Genomic DNA, 25,326 nt, shown 5'->3' with positions numbered 1-25,326 from the left:
AGTCCGTAAAACCATGCAAGAAATGCTGGAATTAGATGACTGTTCTTCATTGACAATAAACCCAGAATTTTCAACTTAATTAAAACTTTTTTTTATTTTCTTTCTCTTTTTTCACAGATGAGTCTTGTGGAATATCAAGCACACGCATAAACTAAAACTCAGTAAGCATTCAACGTGTATTTCATTTAGAAACAATGAATTGTAAAAAAATCTGGTCACAGTAATTGTTAGATGTCGGAACACCGAAGAGTGTTTTGTAAGAAAACACACCCACCCCAAAAAACATGTTTCTGTCTTCAAGAATAATATCAATGTCTGAGAATACACTAGGAACTTAATACTCATCTGTTCTCTTTTTTACAATCAATACCCATCAAGTCAGAGAAGTTATTTTAATATGCAAAAAAATCAGTGTCTTATGAAGCAGTGTTAGGGCCACACATGATTAACTGAAGCTAATGAACGCCAATAAAACTTAGAAATACGACAGACAGGTGAGAGCATATAGATATTTTCACAATTAGATTTACATTCCACATCTTAGTTGTACCACTGGTCTCAAAAATCCACTTGTGCGCAATGGGTTTGCAATGTTGCAGATGAGAATCACTTAATGTCTATGACAATGGTCCAATTGTAAGCATCTCATCTAAGGAATATGTCCTCCTATCCCTGCATAAATCTCTATCTATTTGTCTATTTTATTATCTATCTCATCTTATCATATAAGTGATAATCACATGGCTTCCCACTGCACTTGGTATTAATAAAACTCTTGACAGTGTCTGAAATAAATCAAATTTCAAATGGACTTGAAACCTTAACTAACCTACCAAGACTTTAGGAAAAGCATGTAGCTCAAAAGTGGAGGATATGGAAAATGCACTGGATTGCAGAACTTGCTATCTCTTCCCAGTTGTGCCCTGGCAACACCTCAAGGCAAGACTAGAGTGACTACTGCCATGACTTTTCATCCTTTTGCATGGAAAGAAAAGAAAGGGGGGGCAATCCAGATCTAGCAGCAAACATGACAGATGACTGATGGACCTATGTTTCAGCAAATATATACAGATACGATGCAAGAATGATAAATAGCCTGTAGTTAAGCAGAAGAATAGTTCTCCTTGGCAACCTGCCTTTTCATGATTGCAGAGAAGCTATTGAAGTCCAAGGCAATAACAAAATCAACTCATAAGAACAAATTTGTATCAAGTATTTTGTTTACATATTAAAACTGGAAGTGAAATAAAAGAAAAAGAGTTAACTTCATGGACTTGAAAACATTGGTATTGCTTTCTCATCAACTTCCAAACTGTCAAATTAACAGAAAGAGTAAAGCCCTGTTTTCTTCACCAGCAGAAGTGTCTTTGAGCAACTGTCAACCCAACCACTGTGTCAGGTCCCAGTCATTTCATTTATGAAGCAAATAATAAGCTCCACAGTGTCAATGAGAAAAGGCAAGTTGCTCAAAAAAAAGTCAGAGTATAAACCCTTAAATTAGGCACTTCAACACAAATTTTATGATACCATCCTAGCTTGAATTTCATTATAACGCTTTAGTCTTATTATCCAAATCATTCACTTAAGCATGTATATTTGAGGAGTCTTGGGATCCTACCACTGAGTGTTGGTCTCTCTCTTCCACAATTGTAACTGAAAAGATAAAAGGTGAACACAACACCTCTGTGACCTTGTTTGCCAAAATGTAGATTTGTAATTTCCCATGTGAAGGATACCTCCAGAAACTCCCAATGTCAAGGACAGAACAGAAATTGAGAAATTATTCCATCTTCTCAGCTCTGAATGCAAGCAACTTCCAAGCAGGGACCACAGAGATCCTGAGGCAGTCTGCTTCTTACAGGCCTCAGTTGTTTTTTCGCACTGTCACAGCAGCCACAGAAAGCTTGCTTGGACATCATAGTGAGAGATGAGTCAGACTTCTCTATGTATCAGGAAGTTTCCTCATACCCAGCACTTCTGAAGATTGGACTTAATCATGCAGATAGGGTAGTTTGTACCAGAGAAGCTATCATGTTGTGGCACAAAACTATATAGATATTTTTGAAGGAAAAAATTGCTTCTACCAAAATGCAGGATGGAATTGCTGTCAGCAATTTATCTACAATGTAAGATCCTCCTGGGTCTGAGATTTCAAGTTTGAATTTAATATCTTGAATTAGAAATGCCTGACTCTTTTTATTGACTGAAAAGTATAGGACAATAATGGTCTTTCCTTAGGCACCTTCTGACAATTAATAAAGTAGGCTCCTAATTAAGAAACCCATAAAGAATGCTAAAACCTACCATCTTACAGTTTAAAATAAATTTCATGCAAAACTTATATATAGTATGTTTGCTGTCTGCCTAGTATTTATTTAAAACCCTTTCCCACTGCAGATGGGAAAGCTGTTTCTAACCACCAAAGACAAGTGCAAAACACTGGGGATGTTAGAACAATTGACATTGTTAAAGGTAACAGGGAGAGCTTTCATTGAAAGCATACTACGTATCCCACAGATGCTGGTTATCTCCCAGTGCTGGAACTGATAAATGATGTACAGCACGAGTGAATGCTGAGACACAGCTATGCAGAGAAAAGGGAACCTAAGAGGAATTCCTTGACAGCAAGAAACAACTCATTTTATGAAGAGAGCAGGTATGGCATTTATTTTTCCTTTGCACATCTGTCTTATTTTCTAAAACTGTGGACTTGCTTTTGACTCTCTCAGGGTTCTCTGTTTCGAGACAGAGTCTTGGTCATGACAGCAGCAAACCCCTTGTTTCTTGGTGGCCAGGATGGGTTTACACAGGTATAGGTGTTGATCAAGAGCATATAAAGTTGGTCTTGTAAAGGCGTTCCACTCTTTGAGAAAGCAGTGTGTACTCAAAAGGGGTTCTGTGATTCAATATGCCTCTCTGTTACCCCATCATCCTAGTTTTCCTCCTTTCACTTTATCTGGTCCTGTGTTTTTCTCAGTTTCAAAATGTCCGAGTTGTCTTAAAGAGCATCTCTGTTGTTTTGAAAGGCAGTACAGGTTTCCTAGATTGCTGGTTTTGGCTGAGGTGGAGTTAATCTTCTTCACATTTGCTAGTATGGGGCTATGTTTTAGATCTGTGCTGAACACAGATTTGATAATATAGAGATGTTTTTGTTAGTGCTGCACAGGGCTTACACAGAGCCAAGACCTTTTCTGCTTTTTGCCACGCTGACAAGGAAGCTGGGAGTGTGCAGGAGGTTGGGAGGATATGCAGCCAGGACTGCTGACCCTAACTGACCCAAGGGATATTCTACACTCTATGACATCATGCTTAGTATATAAAGTGCGGGGAAGAAAGAGAAAAGGGGGGCACATTTGGAGTGATGGTTGCCCATAGGAAGCAATGAATTAATTCCTTGTTTTGCTTTGCCTGTGTGTGTGGCTTTTAGTTTCCCTATTAACTTGTCTTTGTTTCAACCCAAACGTTTTCTAGCTTTTATCCTTCCGATTCTCTCCCCAGTCCCACTGGTGGAGGAACGAGCAAGTGGGTGCATGGGGTTTGGTTGATGGCTGGAGTTAAACGATGACATCAGACTAAGCTGCCTCATATATTGAACTGTGTAAAGAGCATTTGCAACTAATTGAAAACACGTATACACTTCACAGATGAATGCCTCAGTCATTATCTTTCAATTATGAATCTTGGCTCGCTCTATTCTTCAATATCTGATTTTGAAACCACCTTCAAATCCTGACCTGTAAGCTCAGTAGCTTGTGTAAGATCTGGAAGATAAAGAACACTTTTGGCTCTGTATTATGTCAGATCCTATTTATGGGGAAACATAAAAATTATAGTCTATAGGGACTACAGTGCGGCACATATTTAATAGAATAGGTATAATTTTATCAGAAACACCAGAGTTTGAAAGCAGAAATCAAAGAATTTGCAATATATTATACCAGGCTCTGATCTAGTTCCAGCAATAATAGGAGAGTCTTTAAAAGAAATCATAGTCCTTTATCCACTTTTCTCTTAGGTTCTGAACTACTGACAGAGTCAGTGTGACTCACTGACATTGATCCTGGAGTTACTGAGGATGTTTTAAACTCACCACGGTGTAGATGACAGTAGATCCATTTTAAGTGCTATCATTCAGCAACCATGAGAACATATAGACTTGAATACTTTCAAAAATTGTTTGTTTTAACAGTTTTGCTGCTGATGTTATTGTGGGGTTTTTTTTTGAAAAGTGTTTCTCTTTAAGCAATTGCTAACAGATATGTGTGAATATTCTAATGCAAGCTTTTTTTATTATTTTTTAAAAAACATTCTGTTGAAAGCACTATGAATAGGTGGAGAAATGTAACTATTCACAAATTGCTTTTTTTTACACAGGAAGGAAAAATACTTTTATATTATGTATATAATACATAATTACCTTTAACAATGTCAACTGTTCTACATCCCCAGTGATTTGTACTTGTCTTTGGTGGTTAGGAACAGCATTTCCAGCTGCAGTGGGAAAGGGTTTCGAATAAATACTAGGCAGACAGCAAACATAGTATATATAAGTTTTGCATAAAATGTATTTTAATATATATATTGTTATTCTTTAAGAATTTAAAGTTTTACTTGCTTTTCAAGTTTTAGTAATTTGATTGAAATGATCTATTTAGGAATTTATTTAATTTTAGGAAGACAATATATACAAAATTTAAAATTAATTTTTAATTAAAAAATAAAAACATATAGAGATTATCAAGTTATATCTTTTTATACTAAGTTTTAATTTTTATTGAATTCAGGACCCTTACATGCCAGAGTAACAATATATATTTATATATATATATAAGTGGTTTATAGCTAAGAATAGAAATATGAATAAGCTAATCCACATTTTCACATTTGATTTCATAGACTTTATTTCTCAGTTCAGCTTTATAATATAAACACGGAAAATATTACAAGTCATGCCATGCCTCCCATGATCATCGTCACTATGTTCAGTGTAAAATATTAGATAGGTACAAACCGATCAGAAAGTAATTTGACTGGTCACTGGAAGAACAATTTAATCATCAGAAGATAGTATATTCTTTTACCCCTATTCATTCTCTCAGAATTAGTCCTAGAGCTCAGAATTATTCCATGGCCGAGGTAGCCCAGCTTTAAGTAACAAAATAAATTAACTCGATTAATCATCAATCCATTTGATCAGTGGAAGGTGTGATATAACAGTAAACTATGGTTAATGAATTTTCTTTCAGTCATGAGAAACCACAAATAGAAGTATGATTTTTCTGTTCAATTTCTACAAATAATTACAGGTCTCTATGCGAAATGTCACACTAGCTTTACAATAAGTGACACTTTTTGTTCTTCTAATGCTTGCTGAGATTGAGAAGAGGCTCAAGGATTTACTCATCCTCTTCTTTCCAATCAGTAGTAGTAAAACTGACTAAGAAAAGACGTTTCAGCATTCTGGTTTTGGGTCATGACGTGGTAGGCAGACAGATCCAATTACCCCTCCTACCCTGGCTGAAATAAGAGTCATGTTTTGAACTGTAATGGACAGGAGTGAAAACTCCTCTTTTCCCCAGGAAAAGATCAGGAAGGGAGATGGAAAGAGTAATCAGTATTCGTGTCTGCTCTTTCTCTTACAGTAGAATCACATTTTTATCCTTGCATCTGAAAGAGGATAGAGGTTTGAAGATTTTTTTTAAGTCTGGGATGCATCTTATTCTTTCATTCCACAATGGTGGTACAAAGTCCACCTCACCACAGTATTATGTTTACGATACCTTAAAGAAAATCAAACAATAAGTGAAAGCTTTATGGCTGCTGTGAAGGATGAAATATTTCTATGCAGACAGAATGGGATGGGGAAGGTTGTTTGCATATTTTCCTATGGACTATGATTTGAAATTGCAAATCTAATAGAATAAGCAACAAAAATTTATGTTTCACGGTCATAGCTGTTTTCCATAGTCTGAGCCCAGAGTTATCCCTCCCATGGAAGAAAACTGAGTTGCATTTTCCTCTGCAAAACTGCTTTTCTTCATGCTGCCTGCCTGGCTATGCTTAGTCTTCAGTTGGATAGTCTTCAGTTGGATAATTCAATTTATTCGTTTATGAGATACATACTAGCCACAAATATTCATTCTCTGTGCCTCTTCAGGAATGAAAGGAAATACCCACATTCCCCTCTATTAATTTGTTAAAGAACAGGATGGTTCAGTTGCCCCACGGTAAAGCTTATTTGTCTAGAAGCTTTAGTATATTGCAGTACACAGAAATTGTACAATTCATACTACAAGTACATTTACGAACAACACATTCAGAAACAGCGCCCACAGTAGATAGGATATAATCCCACCCTTCCTACAGAAGCCAAATACATCCATCAGCAGAGTTCAGTCTAATGCCAGTGTACACAAATTGAATCCTTTTTCTATTTCCCTAGAAATAGACTGATGTAAGTCACCAAAAGAAATAGAAGTCATTGCCTTTTCAGTCCGTCAGATCAACGATCCATGAATAAGGAAGCATTCATGCCAAGAATTAGAATAGATTGGAGATCTGTTTCTTTTGTCTTCAGTGTACTTGAAAAATAGAGCCCATTGTGGAGATTTGTGTATGCATTGGTTTTCTTGTTGCATTTTGCTTTTTTTCTGGTATAAATCCATTTTTTCCAGACTTTCAATGCAAGCACAGAATTAATATACCAGTGCAGTTATAAAGGAGATATCGAAGTGCGTGAAATGTACACAATATTTTAAATATGAAATGCATTTTACCATCTTTATAGGTGCAGTTTTATGTACAATTATTTCAATGATTTACTACAAATCAGATCGTATACTTGCACAACATATTTATTTGAATATAACTGAGGTTAACCAAGTGAGATGAGAGAAGAGGAAAACTCTCAGGTAAGATAAGACTATCTTTTAATAAGTTCAACTGTGGTTGTTATTCTGCTGTGAAGTAACAGATCCAGGACACTGAAGATCACTTCTCAATAGAAGAAGTCAGTAAAGTGAAGTCTGGTGGTTTTTTAGTATAATTTGCTACATTTACAAAAGTTCATGAGTGCATCCATATCAGAGGAGAATAACAAGGAACATACAGAAGTTCTTGTTGTAGAATGTGATTAAAGCATTAATGACAACTCTCTGAGAAGCAGAATTATATAAAAAAAACCACTTAAGCAGAAAAATGAAACAAAACTTTACAGGCCTTTTCATGAAGTCCGCCAAAACATTTCCAATGCAATATTGCCCTTCTTTCATTCTTCCACAGCTAAAACCCTACCTGTGTGCTGCAACAGATATGACAAAACTGTTTAAAACAAAACACACCCCATAGGCCTTGTGTGATTACATCTTTACACATTTAAACAAAATATCAAATGATAACTTTCGATTTAGACAATAACAACAAATCTTAAATGAAACAATTTTTTATATTAACTCTGTTAACTTTCAGTCATTATTTTAAGCTTAGTGAAAAATCACATTTCTGTATTAGAAGTGCCTTTCTTCTTGAAAAGAAAGTTTTCATGTTCCCTTTGCTGATATGTAACTTATTCAGACCTTGCTGATTCATTCTTAATTCACATAGACTCTGCGGAAGGAATGTGACATCCAACAAAAACAACACAGAAGACCCAAAAGATTTTGTTGTAATAAAAACAAGCACCTTTACTGAAATGCATATTGCTTGGGCAACAAACAGCACTTTCATTGTGTTCTATGAAATAATGTTTAGAAAACAGGTTTTGTTGGATTTTTTTAAATAATGAGTGTAAATATGTGTGTATATGTGGGAGTGTATGCATATATTTTTTAACTTTATCAGTCCTACTCACACAAAACAGTACTATTTTGACTTGTGATGCTGCAGGGGAAAGAAAGATACATCTACCTCTCCCAACTTCTTTATTCTTTCAAGTTTTAATTTTTGAGACAACAATTTTATCCAAGCATCTGTCTCAGTAAGCTACAAGCAAAACCGATATAATCAATGCTGGATTTTTTTTTTCTTTTATTGGTTGCTTGGTTTGGGTTGTTTTTTTCATAAAATTCATGAAGTTTCTGTCAGAAAACACAAAAGCAAAATCTCTCAGTTAAACAAAAAAAGTGGAATGCTCAGCACAGACAAGGTGATAATAAGCAAAGCAATTTGCGATGAAAACTGTTCCTTTTTGATTTATCCAGTTTGACCAGACTGCTGATTGTAACCTTTCTTAGATTTTGGGTTTCAAAGGTGCTCTTGGATTGTGTAGTCTCTGTCACATTGGATAGACAAATTGTCTCATTGTGATTTAATTTACTAAATCTAGGGAAAACTGTAGTCTTGAGGATAGTTACATATGACTGTTTCATTAAGGAAAAGAGGTTCTTTATACACTCATGTCCTCTCCTTTTAAGTATCAGATATGAAATGAATAACCAGAAGTAGTGGCAGATGAAGTTCAAACATTCATGATTAATAAAGTTGTTGAAAATTCAACAATAATCTCCTGTGAATATAAAAAGGCTAATTGATTTGTTCTTTTTCTGTTTAAGGCTTTGAAAACTGTACTGGTTCTTTTAAAAACACCCAGGAATCATAGAATATCCAGTTGAAGGCAAGGAGTATTACAGAAGGAGGAAAAGGTGGAGGAAAAAATTTGAAATGTAAGATTGATAGTCCATACAGTTTTATGTGTGTGATCTTTATGGCAAAAAGCATTAAGCTGCAGTAAAACGATGTTGATGACATGGCTTGGCTGTTGTAGGACATTTATTGTCTGATTCCCAAGAATGCCATGGTAGACTCACTGGGATCTTAAATTTAATTACTTATATTTCAGATAAAATTGAGAGAAAAAAGAGAGTAGGAAATAATAAAAATATCTTAGAAGACCACGGATGCTATAAACAATTGTGAGGCCAACAATAATCTTTAAATTATACAATGCATTGTAAGCTGATCAGGATGTTTCTGTTTTCAATACTAAAGATAACAAATATTGTTTCATGTGTGTGTGTGTATAAACATACATGTATATAACAATAAAATATCCTTTATGAATTTCGGCTGCTGACCATAAGCAGAAGTTAATAAAGTGGACTGACTGCAAATGGAAGATATGGTCAGATCAAAGGTACAAATACAGTGCTTCAGTTACTATACAACTTCTAAAATTACGTATTAATTCCAAAGCATAGAAAATATTTTTTTGGAGTTGGTTTTAGAATAAAAAAATGCATCAGTCTTTAGTATTTATTATTCGATTTTTATAAATGTGTGAAAAAAGGAATTTAGACATCACTGCTGAGACGTAAAAAAAGCAAAAGTCAATATAGTTCTACTTTAAATTTTATTTATGTTCCTTATATTCACTATTATTTCCTCTTTAATATCTGTGATCTTAATTCTTGAGAAAATCTCAAACTGCAGTGAATTTAGAAATCAGACCTTCACGCTAATCCCTTACTGGCTCATTGAACTGATTTAAGAAAGGATAAAAATTCAAATTTGGAACTTCTATCTCCATGATAGATTCATGTACTTCAGTGTAATCAATAATGAGATGTCTATAAGAATCTCTCTGTTGGTAGGCATTGGTTACATAAAAATTACTTTAGTTTCACTAATGTGGAGACAGCACTGCATCATTGAGCCACAGACTCTCCAATGGTGAATGTTTTCATCAAAAATCTATAACCTTTCTTACAGATGCTCATATGTGTATGTTTATTATCCAAAACAAAAAAAAAAAAGAAAATTTTTATCATACCAATATTATAAATGTAATGGACCAAATACTGTTGATTTTTCTCAAGGAATCTCAAGTATGATTTCTATTGCAGATATCAATTCACTCTTGATCTTCAGTTTAAAGGAAAACATGTAACATGTCAGGAACATAATCTTATTATAGAAAGGTCATTATGTCCTATGGCCCAAGTAAATCTGACTAAAGTCGAAAGTACAGACAACCTGGAAAGTGAGATCACTTGTAATGAACCACTGTTAACATTGATAGCTACTTTCACTTCTCACTCTCGCAGAAATACTGTAGTTAGCATTGCTTCAGCATAAGAACTCCTTAAAAAAATCAAATTTCATTTTACAGTTAGCTAAGAATGATATTGAGGAAGAAATGAAAGTTGACAGCATTTTACCATTACCTAGCAAGACTTTTTGCCATGATATCAGCAAATTATTGTGCAAGCAAAGACTGCAAACCTTTCAAACCTTTGCTCTCGGAAAATCTCCTATGTGTATCTGAGACAATCTAGAAGACTATGTCCATCTTTTCAGGAGGTAATTTTGAGGAAGACTGTGCAGCCAAGATACGAGAGCAGGTAATGTAAACATTATTCATCTATGTTTTACCAGATGCCTTGAACATTGGATAAAGTAGCTAAAACAGCAAACTCGGTGTTAGCTACGTGGGTCTCCGAAGCAGAAATTGTTTCTCGGAAATCTCAGTGCTGTTGAAATAGACTGCTAGCAAACCATAGAGTTTAAAGACAATTTTGATGTCTCTGTGTGACCATATCACAATATCTGATACAAATACCCTTGAGCTACTGCGGTTATTTCTACCAGTACAATATTGATGCTATTTCATAGCTTGCTTAACCCAGGCCTTTTATAATGGTAGAAAAAGAAATAGAGGAAACAGAGTAACTGTGATCAACACTTGAAAAAGCGGAGGAGAAATACTTTCTTCATTGAAAACTTTGCCCAAATTTTGAATTAAGACATAGCTTATTATAGAAATGGAAACAGAAATAAATAACCGTGCTGCACTTTTAATTTAATGTAATTTTACATATTTGTTCTGCAATTTTTCTTTGCTTAGAATGCAAAATCCTGAAACACCAGTGTTTAAAATGAGTGTGGATGTGTATTACCTATGTTGTCCAACTGAAAGAAACAAAACAATTTCCATAGCTAATAATTCATAAGCTTCCCATAGCATAATTTCAGTTACATAAAAGGGACATTTTATTTACTAAATGGTCTTTGACATTTGAGTTCAGTTATTGCCATGGCAGAAGACGAACTGATTAGGTCATTTGCATCATCTAAATGGAATTCTGAGTAATATCATTCAGTGGGTCACTGAGAACAGAAAACTGATTGTATCCCATCAAATCAGGCTTTATAATCAAGAAAATAATACTTGGAATGTATCATTAGTCTTTACAGATACAAAGTCTGATTGGCTGATATTCAGATAAGGAATATGGACTTTGAATTTGAAAAGGATGCTTAAGAGTGGGATAAAAAGCAAACACTAAGAAGGAGGAGGAGAAAAACACCTTTCAAGTGAATCCATGTTTGCAGCCAAACTTATTCACGTTAGACTGATTTGATCACCTTTAAATATTCTGTGAAGCAGCCAATAAAATGTGCCCACATTTCAAGAGGAACTCTCCAAACCAGCCTTAAACAAACTTGTATAGAAATATTTAACTTTGGCTGCCTGAAGCACTTGACATTCAGTCAGCCCTAAATGGCTCCAGTTAGTCCAAACTCTAAAATGCACTTTCATTTAAAATGTATACCATCACTGGAGATGTGTTGAATCTATTGAGTATTAAGTTAGTCTTTGTCAGCAGAACGTTGCAGGGATTTAAACGTATGTTAACAAATTACCTTCACTCAGAATACCAACTTGACCTGAATCTCCTGCGTTATAAAATTCAGCATGATCAAAAAAAGAAAGGAAGAGTGACAGTCTAGGTTAGACTCCTTTGGAATTGTAATGTTTTCACTTTCAATACAACTGGTAAGAGTTTTAAGAAACTGGAACATATCTTTTATTGAACGGAGTATGAAAAAATCCTGAAAATAATACTGTGTTTAACCTCTACACTATAAGGAACATATATTCACACGTGTCTGTATATCTTGCCTTAGGCCAGTGTCAAAGAAGAGAGGTTGTTCAATCCTGTAAGGTACTGAGTACTCTGGCTGTGATCCAGCAAAGCACTCAACTATGTTTTTAAATTTAAGGACATGGATCATGCCACTAACTTCAATGGGATTATCCTTAAAGATAAACTAACCTTAAATGCTTTGCTGGATCACAGCCACAGTGCTCAGTATTGGGTGAATGCAAATACAATCTGAGATGAGAGTTTTCCTTTCTGTGTTTCCAGTGAAGGCTCACAAAATACATAAAAAGTTCTTTTCAGAATAGAGAGTTCATATGATAACCAGATTGAATAGGTTTCGAAGGGTGGGATGATTAATAAATCTTGGGATGCTTGTGCTCAAAAAAACAAACAAACCAGCCAACAAAAAACATACTTTGACTTTCCAAGGTTCAGATATTCAGGTGTTTTCATATAACATAATGACTGAGTATGGACAGGGATACAGATAAAGCAGAAGAAACCAAACGAAAGGGGGGAGATAGAGGCAAACAATGTTCCCTATTTTCCTTTGTCAAATTTCTTTCCTGATTTTAGCTGTGGCCTCCATTACTTCCATAATTGAAAAGAACAAAAAGTCTCTATGTTTAAACGTATATGAATACCCTCACAGAATACACGTCAATTGATATCAGACAATAGAGTCTATCTAATTAGACATAAATTACATTCCTGTGGGATTGATGTTGTTCCATCTTAAAACAACAGGAAAGTAAGCTTAGGAAACAAAGAATATTTCAAAAAGCAAAAGCAAGCCTGTGCTTTTCGGCATTATATATTAAGATTACTAAATTTGTCATCTGGTATGCAAGTTTTGAACTTTCCTCATTTCCAGTCAGTGTAAAGGAGACCTGGTTAGAGCACTAGAGCCTGATGAAGGAAGACACAGGAACCATACTTGTCTTTCAAAAAGTGAAGGAATTGAAAAGAACCTATCATATATACACTTCCACCATTCACCTGTTCTTGATGTGCAGCAAGAAAGGTTTGTCCCCGTTTTTTCTTTGCTTGTTAATTATTTTCAGGCCCAGCTGTCAACTGATTAGGCAAACCTGAAAATTTGTCCTCAAACAGTAGCTGTCACAACAACTACATTCAGATGGTGAAATGGGCTGTGCAACACTGTTTCACCAGGGTGATTATATAACTTGAACAAACATGGGATAACTGCAGCATCCTGGACAGCCTGACTGCCAAAATGACAGCCAAGTCACGTTAAGCTTTCTGTAAAAAAGAAAAAGAGAACATGTCCCCTAAAATAGCATACAAAAACCTAGGGCTGCTTCAGCAAACTTGGCCACATGTGGCTTTCTTGAAGGCTTGAATCATATTTTAAAATAATACGCAATACACACAATAGGGCTCCATATTTCAAGGGAAATAATTAAAGACAGCATCACACTTTCTAGCTAACAGCTCTCATTGTAGCAATGGCCAGCTTTGGCAAAAGTCTGCCACAGTGCACCCTGAAGTACAATCAAATCAAACTGATAAAGAATTCTATCAGAGGTTACTGAACATGAAACACTTTTGAACTACAAAGTGCCCAAGCAACTCAGCATGTGTACTTTTTTTCCCCCCCAGGTGAATCTTATTCCCACAATTCAACTTCTCACCTTTTCATCATATCCATCAATTTCTTCCTTGTTGAGAAACAATTGTGTCCTAGGAATCTCTGGAACTCATCTATACCCTTTTCTTCTTGAACCTTGGACCTTGTTCTACTGCTTTATTATTTTTATAGAAGCCATGCTCTAATTTTCTAATTACTCCGAGATCCTTAATACAAAAGGATGTTCTTCACAACCAGAATCTGTCACCAACACCTATGAGGTTCTTTCATAAACTGGAAAGCTTTTTATTCACCTCTTGAAATTTGAAGAATGCTCTCCGGTTCTGCAGATACATTTTATGTCTTCACTGAATATGCTTAATATTTTAGGATATGTTTTCTTAGCTATATTCCCATAGATCTACCTTTTTAACTACCTAATCAGGTCAGATAAAACCATAAACATGAACAGCCTGATATTTGGTTTCCATCATACATAGAATTTATCTTTCAATTTATGAAGAAAATAGATAAGACATAACTAGTTGTATGCAGTATATAAATTCATTGCCTAGTCTTCTTAAATGCCTTTGCAATTTTTTACAAAAGCTTCATTTTGTTTGACTGAAATTTCCACTTGCCTCCATTATGTGAAAATATTTTAATTTGTAGTTCATTGATCCCTGTCTAACTCAAATCAAGAAATATTTACACTTTCGAAGTCCAATATCTCTCCCCTATCACCTGTAAAAATCACTGCAGTGACCATAGCAAGTCTTTTCCTGGGAGGCAAGTGTCCTTCAGGAAATTCATCAACATAACTAGAATTCTTCAGGAACTTCATCAAAGAGACTGAGAATTAAAGGCATTCAGAAAGATAATATTTTTCTGGGGTTAGACTTAGTTCTGGACTAAGGCATTTTGGTGAAGTGCTCTACTGGTTTTTGACTATTGTAATGCCCTGCTGAGGCCCCCAGCAGCTGGTACAGTTTAGGATGATCTCAAGATCAGTCTTTTATCCAAGCTCTTGGTTTGTTTGATCAAGTTTGTTTGTTAGCATCACACTGATGCTAATTCAGGTTTTCAGCACTTAAGCAAACTCCTTTGCAAAGTCATTGCTCAGTTCACAATAGCAACACACAACAACTGAGCTCTTGATTTTGAACACAGAATATCACATTGGCAGGCTTACTCAAACTGAAGGTGCTCATTAACTCTAGAGAGAAGTCTCCAGCTGTGAATATGAATGAAGTTAAGATCAAAATGAAAGGTAAAGCTTGAGTTTACACTTCAGTAGGAAAAGAGGAACTCAGAATTTTTACAGTTTATCTTTTAGATTCACAAAGAAAATGAACAGAACAAATGTCACACAGAGAATGGAGGCATGTTTAGGCAGAGAAAAGTAGAATATTTCCTTTATTTTACTGGTATATGCATATGTTTGATACAGACTTTCTGTGTGTCAGTCTCGTTGGGTGAATCTGTTACTACAGTGTAGTTCCTCTAACCTCAGTAACAAAATTAAAATAAAGCTCCATTCTCAAGAAAACTAACAAATACCATCCATTCTGTGAGGCAGTGGAGATATTTATATTTAACTTCTGTTTTGAATTAGTGACTAAGCATAAGCACCATTTAGACTTCCATCTGTTGGTAGATAAACCCTTTAAAAACCGGGAAATGGAAATTTACATAGTAAATGTGATGTATTCTCGACATGGTAATTGAATAAAAATTACTCCATATTAAAAACTGAAAGTGAGAGAAAATGCAGTCATCAGATTTAATCCCTTCTTTGGACGTAGTTCAATGAGACAACATTGGTGTTTTGAGGGGGTTGAGGTATCTCCCTCTTCTTCCTCCTCTAAAATCATTTCTCTCCTCTCCAACTGCTTCTTTCTCACTTCATATTTGCCTGAATCTCTGTGCAGCAATCCCACTTCTCTTGTGTCCACTCTGACACATCTGCTCCTGAAGGCAAATGCATATAAGAGATTGTGAAAGCAAGGGGTTGATAAACCTATTCAACTCCTCATGACAACACAAAAATACTTGTTTCTCTTGTTTTGTTGGTTTGGTTTTGTGCCTTGCTTTTTGTTTTTGTTTTGTTTGTTTGTTTGTTTGTTTGTTTTTCCATCCAGGTTTAGTTTATTGAATTGATTTACTGCACAGACAATGTTTTGATGGCTCAAGGTTGGGAAGGGTTGTACAGCGAGAAATGTTGAAGCAGCAGAGGAAGGGGAGTATACAGTCTCCTTTTTGAAGGTAGCTCTTAAGTCATCTAAGGTTTCTACATAACTGCACCACTAGAATATGACAGTTTGGAAGGGGTAACAGGAAAATCTGATGTGGTATTGCCACATAAAAGCCTAACTTATGATCTGACTTTATAGATATACCTTCAAAGTTGGATAATTTAGTTTTGCCTCCAAATATATTAACAAATTTTTTTGAAGAATGATTCAACACTCAGCAAAGAATGTAAGACTGCCAACTTCTAAATCAAATGCCCAAAATTAAATGGGATTGATACATGAATATTTATTATAGCACATCTGTGAGTGCCCGGTTCAGGGATCTTGAAGTTTCTCCCAGAGCCCATGTTTTGCAGTCTATGAATAAAATAAAGAGATTATTTTTGACCTTGTAGAATGAACAACTGCAGAGGTAGGAGTCTTACAGAGAATACTATGCCAGGAATGACTATGCTTTTGCTGAGATATGAACACTTTTGCTATAAACAAAATGTGATGCAGCGGGCTGTCTATCTGTACTCTGTGATAGTATAGGATTTTAATGGGGCTTTGCTGACACAAAACAGGAATAACATAGTACAAATCAGTCCTGTACTAAAAATGAGTGTCAACTTATACTAACACACTTTATCATATCATTCTTTACCCTCTCATAATAGAAGAAAAAATTATTAGCTTTTTGAGTACTTATTTGCATTGAGTAACCAAGTTCAGCATGTTGCCTGTGTTGATACATAGATCTTATTCCCGTTAGGTTAAAATTAATTCTACATCAATTAATTTGCATGGATTTGTTTTCCTCCTTGCCAGGTGTATTGTATTGCTCTAGACTACAAAGAATATAATTTCCTGTCATGTGTTTTCATTTTTGTTTTCATATAGTCCCCCTGACTTTCATAAACATGCACATGGGCTAAGCTCATGATGCTTTCTTTGACTGCAACTCACCCTCTTCAAATCTTCTGGTTTTTATCTCTGCTTTAATTGTGTAGTTCCACGAAAATATTTCTTTCTTCTTTCCTCTGTAGCCAAAAGAGGTCTTCTCCATTCCCCTTAGTTTTGTTGGTGTGATAGCTGGGCAGAGCTACTTGAGTTACCTCACAACAAGACCCTTTGAATTTTGTTTTGTTCACATTTGGGTTTCCTTTGCTGGAGGAAAATGTAGGAAACCACTGTTCATTGTGTATCAGAGTACAGTCTTTACACTGTTACACCACCCTTGCATTTGCTGTCTAAGGCCCAGTAACACTGTTATCATAAATGTTACATCTTGCAATTTTATCTGAAAGACAAGTCATTGTAGAATATATTTGGACACTGCACAATCTGAGGGTACAATTACACTAGCTCCAGTTTGGAAATAGACTGGAATTCAGACAACCTTTTAAGAAATAAATGTGTGTATTTCTTTGTAAGTAAAAGTTCATATATTTATGATTTGAGGGTACAAAGGAGTTGATCTCTAGCTTAATCTAAAGCCTACTGAATCAGTGAGAACACTTCCTCTGGCAGCAGCTACTTTTGTAGCAAGTCCCTTGTGCAGTATTTGTCCTCCACTAATAACCTATACCTTGTCCTCTGACTCAGCAAAAAAAAAGAAAGAGAATCTTAATAAACAGCTGATATAGGATCCATCCTTGCTAATCAGTGCTAAAAAACAGCACTTCAGTAAAAGATGTAAATGCATTTATAAAAGCAAGATTAAAATTATACACCTTTACAGCTAATTTATCACTGTTTGCAGTTTCCAGTCCATGGCAAAAGAAATAACAATAAATATTTACCAAAGGAAAGTGAATCTGCATTTAGAGAATTTTAATAAATGTTTAAAAGAAAATCAGCATAGATCACTTGGCTTTGGCTATCACTTTTATTTTCTGTCTGTCTTTGATGGATGTTGTTCATGCTCTTCAGCTTACAGTAACAAGCAGGTTTTTAATTTTTCTATCTTCTTTCTCTCTAGTGCCAGGCTATGATGGATGATGTGACAAAAAGATTCATCAGTAAATTCTAAATCCTGAATACAAATTAAATTAGTAATACAAGAAGAAGATTTGCATTCTCCTTTGACATTGTTGCAACTGCATCTGATACTCTTGTTTTTCCCTTTTACTTGTTTAATCTTGATAGTAATACTAACTCACCATAGGGATATCTTGTATTTTGTTTTGAGTACATCAGCATGCAGTATTGTCCTACTATACTTTGTGTCATTATTTGAGCTGCAGCGTTTGTATTTTTGTATTGAAGCAGCAGCAGCTGAATGATAGACAACTATCTCAGAACCAAGGATTGGATTTCAAACCTACCACATTCCAGTCTCTAAACAGTATTTATCAAACATCATGATACCGGTTTTCCAAGTACCACTAACCATTCATAACATATGAATCATGTGTGCCCAGTGATGAAGTGACAACAAGTCCAGGGGCAATCACGAGAAACTTCAGGGCCTTGGGAAGACTGGTTAAGGGATCAGGAGAACAAGTAGTATTCTTCTCTATCATGACATCGCAAGGAATGATGAGGGAAGAAACAGGAAGAGCCAGCAGATCAATACCTGGCTTTGAGCCTGGTGTCACTGGCAGAATTTTGAGGGTTTTGATCATGAGTCAGTTTACACAATAGGTCTGCTGGCAACAGGCGGGGTACAGCTGAGCTGTCTCAAATAGTGAAAAGCAAATTAACAAATGTGACACCCATGTGAAGAAGGCTAGAAGGGGGATCCGGGAAACTACTGGCCTGTCATCCTGACCCCGGTGCTGCGGAAGGTTATGGAGCAGATAATTTTAAGTGACATCATGCTGCATGTGCAGGAAAACCAGGGGATCAGGCCAATGCAGCATGGCTTTAGGAAAGGCAGGCCCTGCTTGACCAACCTGATCTCCTTCTATGACCAGGTGACCTGCTTAGTGGATGAGGGAAAGGCCACGAATCTTGCCTGCCTGGACTTCAGCAAAGCCTTTGACACCATCTCCCAAAGCATTCTCCTGGAGAAACTGGCTGCTCAAGGCTTGGGAGGGTACACTGTTCACAAGGTAAAAAGGTGGATGGAGAGCCAGCCCCAGAGAGTGGTGCTACAACCAGCTGGCAACTGGGCAATAGTGCTAAACAAATCTATGATTCTATTCTATGTTACAATTTTTTTTTCTTTGGCTCTCCTGAAGGGCAACATTCACCTTAACAATTGCTTTCCTCAAGGTTAGGATGTCTGAGTTCCTAAAAGGTCTGATGCAGTTAAATGATTCCTTGGAATCCTTCTGAGTTCCTCTATCCTCCATGTAGAGAAAACAAAGTTTTCCTCATAGAAAAAAAGAACAGTGATAGAGGAACTAAAGACAATTTTGATTTTTTCTTCCATTGCAAATGCATTTTCTTTTACACTCAATTTCTACTTTAGAAAGGAATTTCATAGAAAGGTCTCTTGCATGAGACCTCTGTTAAGCACACGTGAACACACACACTCACGCATACATACACAATACGTACACACATACACAAAGAAGGCTGTGATGCTGATGCTTTTCTGAAGAAAGAAATAACTGTTCAGGAACTTAAAAATTGATACTTATAGAAGTCAGGGAAGATTAAATAAATTTATACAACTAAAAACGTTAGTAGTTTTACCTGTTGCATCACTGAATGTTTCAGCAAATATGGAAGTTGTTGTTGGCAAAGAGAAGCTGAAACAAATCTCTCTTGGACCAGGAACAAAGAGATCATCATGCCTGTGTTCTCATCAGGCAATGGTGATGCCCCTGGGAGTCAGTGTGCTCTCCAAGGGACTATTGCAATATCCATCTCAGTGGGAATATAACTTTTGTGAAACCAGAGCTTGAGCAGTGAATATTTGTAGAACAGAGAATGGAAGAAACACATTACTGGGAAAATGAGACAAAATGGGTAAAATCTACAAATTTACAGAGAACACTTTGATTTCTTGCATTTGGGAATTTATCCTCTTAAGATAGAGAGGAGGTAGAATGATTGTCTGGTTTAATTATAAGACCAAACACAACAAGATAAAAAAAAGGATGGAGAGGTGATTGAGAGCAGCACTGCAGAGAAAGACATGGAGATGATGATTGATGAAAAACTCAACATGAGGCAGCGGTGCATGCTCACAACCCAGAAAGCCAAACAAATCCTGGGCTGCATCAAAAGGAACATGGCCAGGAGGTAGAAGGAGGTGATTCTCCCCTTTTACTCTGCTCTTGTGAGACCCCACGTAGAGCACTACATTGTGGTCTGGTGTCTCCACCATAAGACGGACATGGAATGGTTGGAGCAAGTCTAGAGGAGGGCCATGAAGTTGATAAGAGGACTGGAGTACTTCCCCTAAGAAGAAAGACTGAAAAAGTTGAGACTGTTCATCCTGGAGAAGAGAAGGTAGTGTGGAGATCTCATAGCAACCTTCCAGTATCGGATTGGGGCCTACAGGGAAGCCCCAGAGGGACTCTTCATCAAGAATTATTGTGATAGGACAAGGAGTAATGGGTACAAACTGTAAAAGGGGAAATTTAGGTTAGATATTGGGAAGAAATTTTCCATTGTAAGGGTGGTGAGACACTGAAACAAGTTGCCCAGGGAGGTTGTGAGTGCCCCAGCCCTGGCAGTGTTCAAAGCCAGATTGAATAAGGCCTTGAGCAGCACAGTCTAGTTAGAGGTGTTCCAGCCCATGGCAGTGGGGTTGGGACTTGATGATCTTTAAGGTCCATTCCAACCCTTTAACATTCTATGAGGTACAGAAGGCACTTGATTTTAGAGTATCCTTAAAATGCAGAGGATACATAAGAATATGGTCACAGAAGTATACCAGGACACTTCAGAGCAATGAAACCACTAAGTCAGGGAAAGGTGTTTTTTTGTTTATTGGTTTTGTCTGATACTTCTCATGTAGTCTGACACACAGTCTGACAGCAATTTGCTTTCAAGTATGAGCAAAGTGCCTATATGTGTAATACTCATACCTATCACAAATTCTTGAAAACATTTATTGTAAAGCTGAAAGAATTTCATCTTCAACCAGAGCTGCTGGAGGTGCCTAGGGAAGGCAAATCTTATTTCCAAGACCTAGTCTTTCTGGGCTTTTTGGTGCCAAAGGATTATCAAAGTCACTAGGGGAAGCTCATATTTTATGTGCCTCAGGCAGAGAATGTCCAGAGAATGACTTATGGGATTCAAAGTCTGTAAAAGCTCTCACAGCAGTCCTGCAGTGTTCAAGCAAGGGTGCTCAATTAAATCTATGGCATATTTTGTTTTCCTTCCCGTGCTGAGTTTGTCACATTCACAGCTGATAATTTAGTCTAATTTGAACAAAACTTACAGATAAAATGCATTCTAATCAAATTTATATTCTGTTTGTAGATATAATTAAAACATACGCATTCTTTATTTTTTCACCATGTGTATGTATTATAGGGCCATAAAGAACACCTATATGTATCTCTTCTTTTTACTTTCTTTGGAATCTTCTTACTGCTGAAATATACCACAAGTATGATTGTTTCTCAGTCCACAAAGGAAATTAGCAGTTTTTGACTTCCACTCTATATATTCATCACTTCATAGTATTCAGTGTGAGTGAAGGAAATTGGGACATCACATCTGAAAACACATTTAGATATTCCAGTTTGGGTGGAAAATAACCATCATTACAAATAATGCTTGGAAAAACCCCCAAACAACCACCTTTTTGTTTCACAGTAATTCCAAAGACTTAACATGAGCTGTTGCTATAAATAGCAGCAGTTACTGAAAATGCTGTGGAGTATATTACAAATGTGTTTGAATTACTGTACCAGTGCTGTGTAAAAGGCCATATGACTACGCAAAAACCATGCTAGATAATTAAAAACAGAGGAAAAGTTGTGGGATGCAAAACAAGCTGTAATCACCAGTTCACCCATCCATTTCCGCCTCTTGAGGTTAATAGCTTCTCGGTGATGTGAAGATAAATAAATACCAGAGAAGGAAAAAAGAGGAAAACAAGTAGCATGCTAAAATGAAAACTTACAAAGGAAACAATAATGTGCTATGAAAGTTTACTTTTTCCCTTTCTTTAACTGAAAGAGAATGAAAAAGGGAAGGGAGAGTACACAAAGCTCTTCGGTTAAGCATTACAGGTTACTTCTACAAACCTGGAGAGATAAAACACATCCACTTATTAAGACTAATCTAATATCTGTGTTAGGAATCCATTGAAGGTATCTAGTCATGGTTTCAGTCTTTCCTTGTTTCCAAATCAGGTAGGAAACAATTTAGTTGTCACACAGTGGGACATAGCTTATTTCTAAATCTTCCTTTCTTTATAAAGTTTTAGCCAAAGAAATTGGGAAGAAAATACTCTCTATGAAATATTATTATAAAAATGATACCCTTATTTGCTAAAACCAGAACTATTTTGGTAGGCTAAAGTTGTCCCTTAAAGGGGAAACCATCCAGTTATACTTTTGGATTTTCCAGCTTCCTTGGAACAGACAGATTTAAAAAAAAACTACACTAAACCCACCCAAAGGAAGGAAAAAACCTCCCAACAGCACAAAACCCTGATAAAAAGTTTTATTACGTTCCCCTTGGATCTGACAACCAATCTCAAAAAAGTTTGCATTGTCATCTTTTTAACCATTTGAAATTTTCACTTCATCATTGACTGTATAAAACATACATTCTGCACTACCTTCCCACTCCTGACACATGAAATTAAAAGAGAAAAATGAATCTGCAAAGGGCTGTGATGAAAAAGGATTCTCATTTTTCTATAGATGTATGAATCCACTATATATAATGAATGGCTGTCTGGAACCCAAAGATATCCATGACAAATTTCCCCCAGACTCATGACTCCAGCCAGGCAGTGCACAGCTCCTGGATTTAGAGAGCAGCAAAGAAGGCCTCTGTGACACATAAAAGAGGCAGTTTCTATCAGGTATCACGTTATAAGACCAAGTACCTAAGTCCTTGGCTAGTGCTTTAGTAGCTTTAGAATCCCACTTTTCATTTTACTTTTGTAGAAGTGAGGAAAGTCTCTTTCAGTAACACCTCCTATTCAGGTCTGAGAAGTGGGTCCTGTACAATTCACAACTGTATTCATGTAGGTGTGTTGTCAGTGAGAACTGAAGTTTTAGGGGCGGTTCTTCATGTCACCCAACACCTTCACTATATTAACCTAAAATCCAAAGACTAAACCTCGTTTAAAAGTTGTAAACCTTTATACACAGAAAATTACTTTGTCTATTTTGAAGAAGCTACCATATTTTTATCATACTATGGAAATGAATGTTGTGTTATGCTGTGTCTCAGAATTCCAAATTTTCATAGTGAGGTTTTAGCTAGGTACTTAAAGGCACTGGAAATCTGTCATTTGCAGGCAAGAGAGAATTTCATATAAATTACAACTTTAGTCAGGATAGTTTGTGTTCTGGATGTCAGTGAAGGGCACAAGGGGGAAAGGACTGAGTGGAACAGGAAGCTTGTGTGAATGACTTCAAGCCTCTGGGTGAGCTCAGGGCAGACCCTGTGCCTATGAAATCATTTTCTATTGTTAGCCTGTACAAAATGTTTGACTGTAAGACCAGAGGGGAAGTAGGCTGGTTTTGTGCCAGACTACTGTTATGAGAACAGTGTATGACTGCTGCACTGCACATACAGAACAAAGAACTGCAGATTTATTTTTTCTTCTCTGTGAGAGTCAGCTTAATAACCATTATTGTGGTTTTCTACAACAAATCAGTAGAAAAGCCTTGTGTTCAGACGGATGTGTTTCTCATGCATTAGAGAAGGGAAACCTTGACTCTCTGTGTACTGGGGGTGAAAGGAGAGTTATTTCTACCCTTGGAAAGGTGACCTACCCCAGAATATCTCAGCTGAGATTTGCTGCCCTGGCTTGGTACAAGCCTTTACCTTTGCATGCACAATAATCCTGGTTATCCACCCTGGTGAATAAAAAAATATTTCTGCACATGAAAGCATATAGCTTGGATTTGTTCTGAGGGAACCAATGCACTCTGAGTACATAATGGGGAGGAAGGGGGAATACAAAAGGAAAACACTTTTAGAAATGTGTCTAGTAATAAACAATGATATCATTATATGCCTGTAAACATCTTATGATCCCATGTGTCAGTAAGCTCTGCACTACAGTGTTCTAGTAAGAATAAGAAATTATGTAAAAGTTAATTTAAAATAATTTTATTTTATTACATCCCATGCATTTCTTTCAATCACTGCATTTTAGCATTATCATCTGAGTGTGATTCATCAGTTGAGTTGTATTTCTGCTTTACTAGTTGTAATAACTACTCGGGTTGGGAATCTTAGTTTTGGATATTGATGGACAGACCATTTCATTTTAGATTCAAGTTACACTTTCTTCTTACTGTCTTCAGACATGAAGGTGTAAAGCTATAAAAATAGAAAGTACTTTTCACAGGTCATTTGATTCAGCTTTGGAGAAAAGAGTGTTGTGATATCGATCATGTCAAGATCTCTTCCTCTGCTCTAACCAGACCAGTTTAACATTAATTACAGAGCATTTAAAAGTCATCTGTTTAAAGAGGAATAGCTGGGAGGAAGGCTAGATGAAAGAAGTTAATAAAGTGCTATCTGGGTTGACATGTATTTTGAACAGCAAAGTGTGTTATCAACCTTGAATATGATTCACACTCTGTCAGCAGGCTCAGGAAGTGGTAGGTTCTTTTGCAGTGAAAGTAAAATGAATGCTACTTTGAATCTGAAATAAATACATAAAGCAAGTATCCTAAACATAATTTCTCTAAGGAAGCTGTCACTGTCAAAAGTCATGAAGTGATTTAGTATAAAGGAAACTCCAAATAGTTTTACTCTTTTCCTCAGAGCTCACTGATATTAATTACCTGCAGGAATCTGTGTATTTCTATGAAACAATAAAGACAAGGAATATTGACTCTGAAATAAACAGTTTCATTAAGTAAATGCCTCTAGGTAAAAATACAATCTGTGAAATACAACTCTCTCAAAGCCCTATATATGCTTGTGCTGCCACAGATCCTAAAGTGTGATTATGTGAGTACTTTCAAAGAGGTAAGGTATAGGTGAGTAGATAAATACAGCATATCTACTATGTTAAGATTTTTTTTAGTTAGATTAAGCTGATGAAGATTAAGGACATAGGGTTTTCTTTTAGATGTCACCTGAAACTAACACTTTTTATTGCTATAAGCAAGATATGCTGCAGCTTGTACTAAATAAAATGTAAACTCCTCAACTTGGTAACTGTTTTACTTAGCTAAAGTCATAACGTCCTTTTAAAATCCATTAAGCGCTTGCCAAATTCTGAATAAACAATATTCATAGACACGTAATTTGGGTGGCTTATCATAGCAATCCCATGTTTTGGTAAAATGTAGCCATATATTGGCTTGTAAATTACAATTAGTAACATGATTCTTCGCATTAAGTGAATAGATAAATAGATCATATCTGGGTAAATTCAGTTTTGGTCTCTGTATTTGCAAGAGTATGGTCAGCCTGACTTATTCTGGCAAGTAAATATTAGATTATACTTAACAGTGAAAGTCATAATTTGTCTTTACTGTTATTGTTTTCATGAGAAAAGAAG

General features: G+C 36.1%; 1 protein-coding gene across 3 annotated transcripts in view; it reads left to right on the top strand.

Moving 5' to 3' along the window:
* The first annotated feature begins 2,539 nt into the window (after positions 1 to 2,539).
* CDH19 (cadherin 19) overlaps positions 2,540 to 25,326 on the top strand; it is a 114,786-nt gene continuing 91,999 nt past the window's right edge. For 2 of the 3 annotated variants that reach the window (XR_010431208.1, XM_064657522.1), the window contains exon 1: positions 2,540 to 2,656. The gene's annotated coding sequence lies outside the window, so the exon portion shown is untranslated. Of the gene's footprint in view, positions 2,657 to 8,549; positions 8,661 to 25,326 lie in introns of all 3 variants that reach the window. The other variant, XM_064657540.1, reaches the window with a different exon arrangement.

The sequence above is a fragment of the Pseudopipra pipra genome, chromosome 1, assembly GCF_036250125.1.
Source record: "Pseudopipra pipra isolate bDixPip1 chromosome 1, bDixPip1.hap1, whole genome shotgun sequence".
NCBI classification, from domain to species: Eukaryota; Metazoa; Chordata; class Aves; order Passeriformes; family Pipridae; genus Pseudopipra; species Pseudopipra pipra.
Note: the sequence above shows the minus strand (reverse complement) of the source record. Positions and strands in the feature narration are given on the sequence as shown.